The 13,342-nt window shown below is 34.1% G+C and overlaps 1 long non-coding RNA gene across 1 annotated transcript in view; it reads left to right on the top strand.

Moving 5' to 3' along the window:
* LOC307176663 overlaps window positions 1-13,342 on the top strand; it is a 148,543-nt gene that overhangs the window by 123,357 nt on the left and 11,844 nt on the right. The window contains exon 3 of the long non-coding RNA XR_013824860.1: window positions 11,603-11,687. This is a non-coding gene — a long non-coding RNA (uncharacterized lncRNA). The remainder of the gene's footprint in view (window positions 1-11,602; window positions 11,688-13,342) is intronic.

Below are 13,342 nucleotides of genomic sequence, written 5' to 3'. Positions count from 1 at the left end.
ACCCAGTATAGGTGCACTTCAATACATAAGGCAAATGCTACCAGCCATAAAAGGGGAAATTGACAGTAACACAATAATAGTAAGGGACTTTAACACCCCACTTTCTCCAATGGACAGATCATCCAAAATGAAAATAAATAAGGAAACACAAGCTTTAAATGACACATTAAACAAGATGGACTTCATTGATATTTATAGGACATTCCATCCAAAAACAACAGAATACACTTTCTTCTCGAGTGCTCTTGGAACATTCTCCAGCATAGATCATATCTTGGACCACAAATCAAGTCCTGGTAATTTAAGAAAATTGAAATCATATCAAGTATCTTTTCCGACCACAACAGTATGAGACAAGGTAACAATTACAGGGAAAAAAGCTGTAAAAAATACAAACACAATGGAGGCTATACAATACACTACTAAATAACCAAGAGATCACTAAAGAAATCAAAGAGGAACTCAACAAACATCTAGAAACAAAAGACAATGAAAACACGATGACCCAAAACCTATGGGATGCAGCAAAAGCAGTTCTAAGAGGGAATTTTATAGCAATATAATCCTACCTCAAAAAACAAGAAAAATCTCAAACAACCTAAACTTACACCTAAAGCAATTAGAGAAGGAAGAACAACAAAAAATCCAAAGTTAGCAGAAGGAAAGAAATTATTAAAATCAGAACAGAAATAAATGAAAAGGAAATGAAGGAATCAATAGCAAAGATCATAAAACTAAAAACTGGTTCTTTGAGAAGATAAACAAAATTGTTAAACCATTAGCCAGAGTCATCAAGAAAAAAAGGGAGAAGACTTAAATCAATAGAATTAGACATGAAAAAGGAGAACTAACAACTGACACTGCAGAAATACAAAAGATCATGAGAGATTACTACAAGCAACTATATACCAATAAAATGGACAACCTGGAAGAAATGGACAAATTCTTAGAAAAGTACAAACTTCCAACTGAACCAGGAAGAAATAGAAAATATGAATAGACCAACTACAAGTACTGAAATTGAAACTGTGATTAAAAATCTTCCAACAAAGAAAAGCCCAAGACCAGATGGCTTCACAGGCGAATTCTATCAAACATTTAGGGAACAGCTAACACCTATCCTTCTCAAACTCTTCCAAAATATAGCAGAGGGAGGAACACTCATTCTACAAGGCCACCATCACCCTGATACAAAAACCAGAAAAAGATGTCACAAAAAAAGAAAACTACAGGCCAATATCACTGATGAACATAGATGAGATGCACAAATCCTCAACAAAATACTAGGAAACAGAATCTAACAGCACATTAAAAGGATCATACACCATGATCAAGTAGGGTTTATATCAGGAATGTAAGGATTCTTCAGTATATGCAAATCAGTCAATGTGATACACCATATTAACAAACTGAGGGATAAAAACCATATGATAATCTCAAAAGACACAGAAAAGCTTTCGACAAAATTCAACACCCATTTATGATAAAAACCCTCCAGAAAGTAGGCATAGAGGGAAATTCCTCAACATAATAAAGGCCATATATGACAAACGCACAGCCAACATCATTCTCAATGGTGAAAAACTGAAACTATTTCCTCTAAGATCAGGAACAAGACAAGGTTGTTCTCTCTCACCACTATTACTCAACATAGTTTTGGAAGTTTTAGCCACAGCAATCAGAGAAGAAAAAGGAATCCAAATCGGAAATGAGGAAGTAAAGCTGTCACTGTTTTCAGATGGCATGATACTATACATAGAGAATCCTAAAGATGCTACCAGAAAACTACCAGAGCTAATCAATGAATTCAGTAAAGTAGCAGGATACAAAATTAATGCACAGAAATCACTGTCATTCCTATACACTAATGATGAAAAATCTGAAAGAGGAATTAAGAAAACACTCCCATTTACCATTGCAACATAAACAATAAAATACCTAGGGATAAACCTACCTAAGGAGACAAAAGACATGTATGTAGAAAACTATGACACTGATGAAAGAAACTAAAGATGATACAAACAGATGGAAAGGTATACCATGTTCCTGGATTTGAAGAATCAACATTGTGAAAATGACTGTAGTACCCAAAGTAATCTACAGATTCGTTGCTATCCCTATCAAACTACCATTGGCATTTTTCTTAGATCTAGAACAAAAAATTTCGCAATTTGTTTGGAAAGACAAAAGGCCCCGAATAGCCAAAGCAATCTTGAGAAAGAAAAAACAGAGCTGAGGAATTAGTCTCCCAGACTTTAGACTGTACTACAAAGCTACAGTGTTCAAGACAGTATGGTACTGGCACAAAAACATAAATATAGATTAATGGAACAGGATAGAAAGCCCAGAGATAAACCCACACACATATGGTCACCATATTTTTGATAAAGGAGGCAAGAATACACAATTGAGAAAATGCAGCCTCTTCAATAAATGGTGCTGCAAAAACTGGACAGCTTTTTACATGTAAAAGAATGAAATTAGAACACTCCCTAACACCATACACAAAAATAAACTCAAAATGGATTAAAGACCTAAATGTAAGGCCAGACACTATAGAACTCTTAGAGGAAAACATAGGCAGAACACTCTATGACATACATCACAGCAAGATCCTTTTTGACCCACCTCCTAGAGAAATGGAAATAAAAACAAAAATTTAAAAATGGGACCTAATGAAACTTAAAAGCTTTTGCATAACAAAGGAAACCATAAACAAGACGAAAAGACAACACTCAGAATGGGAGAAAATATTTGCAAATGAAGCAACTGACAAAGGATTAATCTCCAAAATTTACAGGCAGCTCTTGCAGCTCAATATCAAAAAACGAAACAACCCAATCCAAAAATGGGCAGAAGACCTAAATAAACATTTCTCCAAAGAAGATATACAGATTGCCAACAAACACGTGAAAGGATGCTCAACATCACTAATCATTAGAGAAATGCAAATCAAAACTACAATGTGGTATCACCTCACACTGGTCCGAATGGCCATCATCAAAATGTCTACAAACAATAAATGCTGGAGAGGGTGTGGAGAAAAGCGAACCCTCTTGCACTGTTGGAGGGAATGTAAGTTGATACAGCCACTATGGAGAACAGTATGGAGGCTCCTTAAAAAGCTAAAAATATAACTACCATATGACCCAGCAATCCCACTACTAGGCATATACCTGGAGAAAACCATAATTCAAAAAGAGTCATGTACCACAATGTTCATTGCAGCTCTATTTACAATAGCCAGGACATGGAAGCAACCTAAGTGTCCATCGACAAATGAATGGATAAAGAAGATGTGGCACATATATACAATGGAATATTATTCAGCGATAAAAGGAAACGAAACTGAGTTTTCTGTAGTGATGTGGATGGACCTAGAGTCTGTCATACAGAGTGAAGTAAGTCAGAAAGAGAAAAACAAAATCTGTATGGTTACACATATATATGGAATCTAAAAAAAATAAAATAAAGGTTCTGAAGAACCTAGGGGCAGGACAGGAATAAAGACGCAGACACAGAGAATGGACTTGAGGATATAGGAAGAGGGTAGTGTAAGCTGGGACGAAGTGAGAGAGTTGCCTGGACATATATACACTACCAAATGTGAAATAGATAGCTAGTGGGAAGCAGCCACATAGCACAGGGAGATCAGCCTGGTGCTTTGTGACTACCTCGAGGGGTAGGATAGGGAGAGAGACGCACAAGCGAGGAGATATGGGAATATATATGTATAGCTGAATAACTTTGTTATACAGCAGAAACTAACACACCATTGTAAAGCAATTATACTCCAATAAAGATGTTAAAAAAAATCATACTTATTTTGTTTCTGGAAAATAAGACATTTCTAATTGAGAACATTGAATATGTGTTGTTATCATACACTATTTTCAAGTGTTCTATGTTATTTTTCTGTGTTTTGCTTTAAACATTTCAACATGCTACACATTTTAAGAGTAAAAAATATCCTGATAGGTAAACAAAATTCTCATCTTTGGGAATTTATTAAGAGTATAATAGAGGGCTTCCCTGGTGGCGCAGTGGTTGAGAGTCCGCCTGCCAATGCAGGGGACACGGGTTTGTGCCCTGGTCCGGGAAGATCCCACATACCATGCGGCGGCTAGGCCCGTGAGCCATGGCCACTGAGCCTGCACATCCGGAGCCTGTGCTCCACAACGGGAGAGGCCACAGCAGTGAGAGGCCCGCGTACCGCAAAAAAAAAAAAAAAAAAAAAGAGTATAATAGAAAAAGACAATCCAATGTAGTTTTAGATTTCCAGTGGAATTTGAATTTCGGCTGGAAATGTCACTAACTGAATGGCCAAAAATTATAGTCACAGGTGTAGTAATATAGAAGGATTAAAGAAATGTGTAGAGAGACAGATATGAAACCTTCTGTGAGGGACAAAGAGGACGTATCACAATGTCAAATATAAAGTGAATTTCAGCATATAACTTCATTTCTTGCCACCTTATCCTTGTCGTATCACAGCCACCAACCACCATCACTCACACTGAACCATTCTCTATTTCATGTTATAACTGCTTCTATCAATCTATCTTGGAAAGAATTCTCATTTAACCCCTCTTCTCTTGCTAACTGCTTCTTTTCTACCATTACTCTTTCCTCTGAACATTTCTGAAGGAAATGAACTGTCTGTTATAAGAAAATATCTCATTCTTGGCACATATGTACAGCACATGAAGGGAAATTACTTTGAAACCAGATGCTATTCTTTCTCCCTTCTCTGTTGATGGTTTTGTGTATTTTTTATTTTAAATATCAGTGCCTATAAATTTAATATATTTTAAATTTTCCCCAGGGATTTTTAAACTTCTTAATTTGAAAAGTATTTTATGTATAATATCTTCAAGGTAGTAAAAATCATTCAAATCAGAGTTGTTTATTTTTTGTACTGTAGTCTTATAAAATAAATGTGTGAATGTTTATGAAAATTCATGAGATAATAATGTAGGGTTTTTTTCATAGTTAATTCTATTTATCCTAAGTCATCTAATTTAACCATTACTGAAAACCTTATTAAATGTTTTTAAATAAACACTATGTCGTGAAGTTCTTTCAACAAGGCAATTCAGATGAAAAAGAAAATTAACATTTTGTTTTCTTTTTCAAAAATAAAGGATGTAATTTCAATTAGAAAAATAGTGTCATACTTAAAATTTATTTGAACTTTTTACTGAAGTTGATAAACAAAACCATTTCATTGAAGTTTCACATGACACTCAAATGTAACCAAATAATTGTAGTTTCTTTTTATTAAATAATTGAATTGCTTTTCTTACAGCCCCTCCATTCAAAATATGATGATGAACTAACATAAACCATTTTTTAAGGATACATATCTAGTCTTTTAGATTTCTTGGCTCTTTCTTATTTCTTCTTTTCTAACGTGGCATCTGGAAATTGGGGAAGGGGCTTACACTATTTCATGTGCAGAAGAGGACCCTAAGGTTATCTGCAGGTCTCTGTATTATCCACCATGTCCTGTTCCTTCCACTAGGATATTCTTTTCTGCTTTGTTGTTGACTGCCTAGCTGTCGAGATAGGATCCCTATCCTCCGTAGTGACTCAGTCCTACCTGGGTTCTCACTGGTTCTGTGTATATGCTGAGCTAGCTTCATGGGTGTGTGACCTGTGCAGTCATGCACAGCCCATACTCAGAAGGGCCTTACCCTTGGTTTAATGCTGCTGTCACCATACTGAAATTCTTTTAAAAATGTAGCAAGAGGTACCTCATTTTCATTTTGCACCTAGCCCCATGAATATGTTGCCAGTTTGGTGTATATGTTTGTGTTCTAGCAGTGACTCTCATTGTCTCTCAGTATGAGAAGGTTGCTCTAGGATATCTGGTCACAGAACACAGCAAATTCTCCTTCAAGCTACCACTATATCTTATTCATGGGTAGCACCTTAAACGGCATTCTTTGTCCCTCTGTGGGGACAGGGTGGTCTCTCTGGGTAATCTTCAAGCCACAAGAGAATTGAGGTTGGCTCAGAAGGACCTAGTTGGTTAGTCTCTCAGCCTACATGTGGAGTTGATGGTTTTCAGTGTTCCCTTCAACCTATCACCCAGGCCTCACGCTTTGATACTACAGTCCATGTACAGGATGCCAGGCAGTTGGATGATCAATTCCTCTACCTCTTTTCTTCTGCTCACAATTGTGCAGTTCTCAAAGAATAGGCTTTCTATACCTTCTGTATCATTTCTGTTTTTGTCTCTTTACTGCAGTGTGGAATTAACACTTTATGATGTAGTTGACTCTGCCTTCTTAATATACTGGTGCTAAGGGAATTCAAATATAATTTTTTTCTCTTAATAAGGGATACGTTTCAGAAATATCTGTGTTCTAAAAATTAAATATTTAAATGATTTTATTACTACTAGGTTAATTTTAGGTTTTAACACATATTGTGTTAACTGCATTGAAATACCCATACTACAAAATAACAAACAAAAACATCATTTTCCTCTCTTGTACATTTCAGTTAAAACAACCTCCTCTCTACACCACTCTTCACAGATGGAGGTGTAGAGATGGGAGTGGTTGCTTTTGTTTTATTATTTTTTATTTATTTTTGTCTGTGTTGGGTGTTAGTTGTGGTATGCAGGATCATCGTTGAGGCACGCAGGATCTTTCATTGTGGCTCATAGACTCTTCGTTGTGGTGTGTGGGTTTCTCTCTAGTTGTGGCACACAGACTCCAGGGCATGTGGGCTCTGTAGTTGTGGCATGCGGATTCCAGAGCACATGGGCTCTAGTTTGTGATATGTGGGCTCTAGTTGAAGCGCACAAATTCAGTAATTGTGGCACGTGGGCTTAGTTGCCCTGAAGCATGTGGGATCTTAGTTCCCTGACCAGGGATTGAACCCGCATCCCCTGCATTGTAAGGCAGATTCTTTACACTGGACCACCAGGGAAGTCCCTAGGGAGTAGTTGCTTTTGAATTGTTGAATTTGGAATACATAGAAATTGAAGAAGTTAGTGTTCACCTTTTCACTATTAAAATAGTAATTTGGAGCAAAATCCTTATTCTGAAAAGTAGTAGGCTAGAGAGAGGGTTGTTTTAACTGAAATGTACAAGAGAAGAAAATATTTTTGTTTGTTATTTTGTAGTATGGGTATTTCAATGCAGTTAACTCAATATGTGTTAAAACCTAATAAAATCATTTAAATATTTAAATTTTAGAACACAGATATCTGGAATATTAAGAGCTTACTTTTCCACTCTTAGCATAAAGATTGTGTTGCTTGGCGATATAAAATTTTCTTACAAAAGACACTAACATTAAATAAATTCTCACACATTAGCCAGTAAAAATAAAGTTTTCTTCTCCTCTCCTACTTTGAGAAGTGATTTTACAAAACAAGATTATTTTAATGTTCCACTTCTAACTGCATTTAGTTATTAGTAGTCAGATTGTTATTGCTGCTCATGAACCATTAGGGTCCTCACATTAGACAAACATTCTATTGAAATGTGTCAGATCAATTGAAAAATATACCTGGCAATAAAGGAGCTCCTAGATTTATCAGAATTAGAGCAAATCAAAGAGAGTCACAAATTCACATGAGAAGAGTTAATCCCATTTGAATTCACTTCTACTCGAATCTTTTAAATTGTTCATATTCAAGTCACTTGGAAGAAATAAGTTATTTTCCAGCTTGCCATAACTGATGTTCATAAGCATAATTCTCTAGAGATAAGAAATTAACTATTTTTAATATTTTATTAAAGATTATATTATGTTCTTCTAAAGAGCTTCATTAGTATTATGTATGATATATATTAATATTTATAAATGTTCCATTCAATAAAATAAAATAGAAATTAAAATCAAATGAGAAATATTTATTGCAAGACTTTAGATTGAATAAGTCTGTTAACCTAAGATTGAATAAATCTGATTGAAAGAGAAATAAAACAAAGATGCTTATTGAAAGATCTTCTTGAAAGATAAATAAAACAAAGATGCTGATCAATAGATCAGAAAGATAAGAAGCTTAAAATCAATGGTTGAATATAAAGAGCATAGAATATTGTTAAAAATATTCCTGGAACACATTATAGCACACAATATGACACATTATATTTCTAATAATCAAATAAATTCACCAAGATGTGTTTATTGAGCTCATAACTATCAACAAAATGTAATTTTCTCTATTATTATATAAAATTGAGTTAATTTATACATACCTTGGTAACACCAAGATATTTTGACTTTCCACTACCGTCACCCCAACTCTGCACTTTTCTTTACCCAATGAACTATTAAGTCTTGCAAAAATAAGTTAGAAAAGCTAATATCAAGCTACCAAACTTTAAAAATTCTTTACAATAGCTCTTTTTATTCCTTTCAATCCAATAATCTGAAATTACTATCAATACTAAAACTCTTATCATGTTCTCATGATACATTTAGATGTAACTCTAAATATCACAGACTTATCACTAGTGACTTTAATGTTCCCTTTTGTCTTTTCTTCTCTTGAGATTTTGTTCTTACTTACTTTCCTAAAGTAATTTTGTGTTTCCTACAGTTTATAGAAGCCCTACTATCTGAGTCATTAGACATCTGAACTTGTCATCTTTGTTCTTCTCTAAAGAGGTACATATAATTCTTAGCTCAAAATAAATTTTCCCTCAATTATCTATAAATGGTGTTCAAATATCTTCTAGCTTCTACTGTTGAAAATGAAAAAGCTTATTAGTCTGCCTTTTCTAGGTAATTTGTTCTTGTTATATATACATGTATTCTTGTTATATACACATATATGTTCTTGTTATATTATATATATACACATATACTTGCATTAGATTTTCTGTTTCTTCTTTTGATCCATAAATGTCACCATAATTCATCTGGGCATATGCCTTTTCTAATTAAAATGCCAGGAACTTAGAGATCCATTTCAGTTCTAACACTGGAATATTTATTTAGCTAAAATACATTTTCTTCTATTAATTATTAAGATTTATTAGTCCAGCATCTGTTCATTTTATCAATTCTAAAATTTCTACTTGCACAGTAGGTCTCTAGGGTTTTTCCTTCAAATGCATTTCTTTTCAATTGTAGATTTTATTTCTTCATATCCTTGCTTCATTGAGAGATATTTTATCTTTTTGACATCTGTAGCCTTAATTCACTTCTAAGAAATGACCATTTTGTTTTTATTGCTTATATTTAAAGTTTTAAATATGACATGATATGATTTTTCATTTCATAAAGTCATTTTATCTTGAAATAGTCTTCTCTCATATTTTAACATAATTTCCTGGTTTCCACTTTAACTATATTAACTCTGATTACTAATGTCACAGTCTCAGACAGGCATTATCCTGACCACCTTGTCTACAAAAGCAATCCCTCTCTCCCAGAGTCATGCTATCAATTATTTCTATATATTATTTTTATTAGTAGCACTTATACATATTTCTTACCATATTAAATATTTATTGGTTTGCTTTTTAAATTTTACCTAACAAAATATAAGCTACTTACAGCAGGGAGTTTTTCAGTCATGTTGGGAACCGTACCACTGGTCATTCAGGAAATGAATAGATAAGGTCCTCAAAACTTCTCATTATTTTTGTAATTATAATTATTTTGCTCCTTATTTGCTCCCCCCCAATAAAATGCAGGAAAAGCAAAAGCAAATATTGCCCATATACAAAGGGTAAGTTTTATTTCACTCAAAAAGAAAGTCTCCTTCCAATGTAAGGGTCCCATAAATTAGCTCCTCAAATATACTTATGAAGCCGATAGGCAATGCAATCCTCATCAACACACTGCTGAAGGGATTCAATACACATGTCAAAATTCTCATGTCACCTGATAAATGTGTGTCTTTTCCACACTTGTTTCTGGGTTCCCTGGCTTCTCAGGCAATGATAACAACTCCTATAATAAATACTCTACAGAAATTGTTGACAAGCTTAAATTCCACTTCACCTAAAAGAGAATTCTTAATTTATTTGTTGAATCTTTTTATTAAGGACTTGGGAAAGAGAGAAGGCTTCAATCTTTTTTGGCCTCTCTTCTTATTGCTTTATAAATCACGATATTTTATTAAAGAGCACTTTTTTAAAAACATTTTAAAATACTTTGTGTACTCATTGTTTTTAATTCAAAGAAATGTCACCAATAGTCAATACTTTAAATTTTATTTTAATAAAAATTTGAATATTACACCAGAAAAGTTTTTAAGACATCCAATGCAATTTCCTCATTATATAGATGAAGAAACTAAGGCTGGGAGAGGTTAAGAGACTATTTGCTAGCTCATGACAGATGTGAAATTGTCAAACAGGACATCTTTTGCACAGCTTGTGCTCTGCTTAATACACCAAGCTGAATCATAATAAAATTTTACTGTAGATATATTGGCAATTAATATGGGAAGGTGTCTTTCTCTTAGAATTTTAAATCAATAATTTAAAAATACAATTAATTATATGGGTAATCTTATGGAAAATTTATTTTTAATACTTTTAGTTTTTGAAAATTTATTATATTAAAATTTTACCAAAGGAACGATGGCAATTATTCCAGAAAATATGCATGTATATGTATGTCTGCATATGTGTGCATGCAAAATTGCACTGCAACCTCTTTGTCATTTATAACTTCCAGATTTTCCTAAACAGATAAATTGGCTCATCCTACTTTGTCACAATTCAGCTCAGTGAACGTATTTCATCCTTTTAATCCCTCATTTTAAGTCTAACTTCCTAGCTCCTTAATCATACTACTGAATTTTCTTAAAAGCCCTTTCCCTTTGTCAGCATCTTTATGACACTAAAGTGTCTCAGACTGAAGACAGCATAACAGGTGTGTGACCTTATCAACGCTTTTGTTTATTGCTTATTTTTCACCTGTCACAAAAATATAATGGAAACCTGATATGACAGGGAACTTTAAATGTATGGGTTGGCATTGCTTTATTTAAATGGAAGACCTCTGTTTCTCCATGGAATATGTAATTATAGCACATCTTTAAAATTATCATCCCATATACTACGACACAAATCTGTGACATTTCATATATTATTTAAATATTTTTTTGAGTTCACAATAGCTGAGTGTTCTCAGTTAACAGTTAATGTCCAACTCTACAAATTTCAGTTCTGCAAGGTTACTATAAAAGGTTTCCTAATGTAAAAACACAGCAATCTTCCATTTTGCATTTGAAAATAATTGATTCTTGAAAACCTGGAGCTTTTGTACAAAGAATAACTACTAGGTTTGCAAACAAAGTTTTCAAATGATATCTGGAACTAAATTATCAGCATTTACTAAACACTTGAGTGTTTGATAAAAGTAAGAAAAATAAATGACTTTTGTAATTCTTTCCAAAGTATGAAATTTGAGGGTTAACCAGAAGGTAACTTCAATGATCTTGCCAAAAAGGGAGAAAGTGTGAAAGAGAGAGAGAGAGAGAGAGAAAGGAAACATTAAAGAAGTTAGCTTTTCTCTCTGTTCTTTAAAGAAGGAAGAGGAGTGTTGCCCATGAAATGGGAGATCACTAAAGATGATGTTTCAGGAAACAGAAGCTTATCATCTACTTTTTCAACAGGTTATGAAAAAAAGCAGTTTGTGGCATACTTTGGTAAGAAGAGAGTGCCGGGAAACTCCTGGTGTGTAAGAAGAAGGACCCAAAGGTATGTAAGGGATGATAAACGCAGCAGTAGGTGGTGCATTGACAAGCAGTCATTGGCCAGGATGGGAAATGTGCACACAAACAGGGGAGGGTGCTATGACTGGCAAGGGAGTTAGGCACCTTCTGGGGTGCCTTCTACCCCTTAGTAGTAGAATAGAACCCTAGATTCCTTGCCAGTCACTGCTTCTGGAAGCAGACTACAAGAGCTTCTTCTCATCATCCAATGATCCTTTTCCACTTCCCTCCAACAACCTGCTTCAGTAGTCTCAAAGGGGTCAGGAACCTGCTTCCTTGTTGGGTTCTTCCTGACCTCTACCTGAAGGTAAATCACTGTAACCACTACAGTGCCTTGGGCATGGCGGCCCTGCAAATATATCTCTGTAGGGCAGCCCAAGATCAATGGTTCTTTACAGGGAAATTTATGAGCCTGTGGCATCAGAAGAAATATCTCTCACAAACATACAAATATATACATGCATTTGTTAAATATGTATATTCTTTTAATCAGTTTTTATAAACCTTAGAAATTACATTGTAGAGATGACTTTGTCAAAGTTAATCACAGATGCTTTATAATTTTCATTTTTATTTACCACTGTATTGCCTACCCTGGTCACACTTGTATAAACAAAATGGATAAGTATTCCTTAATTAATGTTTATTATATGTTGTCATTATGTGGAACATTTGATTAATTCTAATAGCATGTTTCAGTATTATAAAGCAGGGTTGTTAGTATTCTTTTCTAGGTTTTGAAAATTAGTGTAACTCTTCATTTTTATCTGCCACTTATTCCTGAAGCTTGATGAATTAACTAGCTGACCTCTCAAGTTGCATTTTAATGTTAATAATGAATTATAGCTTGGCAAATGCTGTGTGCAATATGGTATCTGCACATTATGAACTAAATAATGATAATATAAAAAATAATTTTAGAGTATGAATAGATTGTTTCTAAGATTTAAAGGAAATAAAATTGTACAATAATTTGTGGCTTTTTGTAGATCTACAGAATCAAAATTAAATTAAAAATTGAATATTAATTCAAGTCACAATATGCAATTTATTTCTATCTTCATATCCTAATTAGGACACTTTTGAATTTATTCTGCAAATATATTAACATACAGACTTGGAACAAAAGTCACATTTAAATTATACGACAGTAATGAGAAAGATTCCAAAAATATGCCTACATAAGTATCAACAGACTATTATTTTTGACCTGGCTTACATGAGTGTGAGGACTGGCAAATCCAAAATCTGTAGGGTAGACCAGAGCAGTCTAGAGACTCTCAGGCAGGAGCTGATATTAGAGGCAGATTTTCTTCTTCCTCGGGGAAACCCTGTTTTTGCTCTCAAGGTCTTCTATTGATTGAATGAGACCCACCCAGATAAAAGAGGATAATCTCCTTTACATATGGGCAATTGATTGTAGATGTTAACCACATCTACAAATTACCTTCATAGCAATACCTAGATTAGCATTTAATTAAAAACCTGGATACTATAGCCTACCCAAGTTGACACACAGAACTTACCATCACTGTCCACCCTTTGTCACCTTGGCACCATACACATCTTTTTAAATCATACTTAAACTCCAAATAAAGACAATAGCAAAGTCAGAGTTCACCTAGCATGATACAGCAATTC

Source organism: Stenella coeruleoalba, assembly GCF_951394435.1.
Source record: "Stenella coeruleoalba genome assembly, chromosome: 18".
Classification (NCBI taxonomy): domain Eukaryota; kingdom Metazoa; phylum Chordata; class Mammalia; order Artiodactyla; family Delphinidae; genus Stenella; species Stenella coeruleoalba.
The sequence above is the reverse complement of the archived record's forward strand: the minus strand, read 5'-3'. Positions and strand labels throughout refer to the sequence as shown.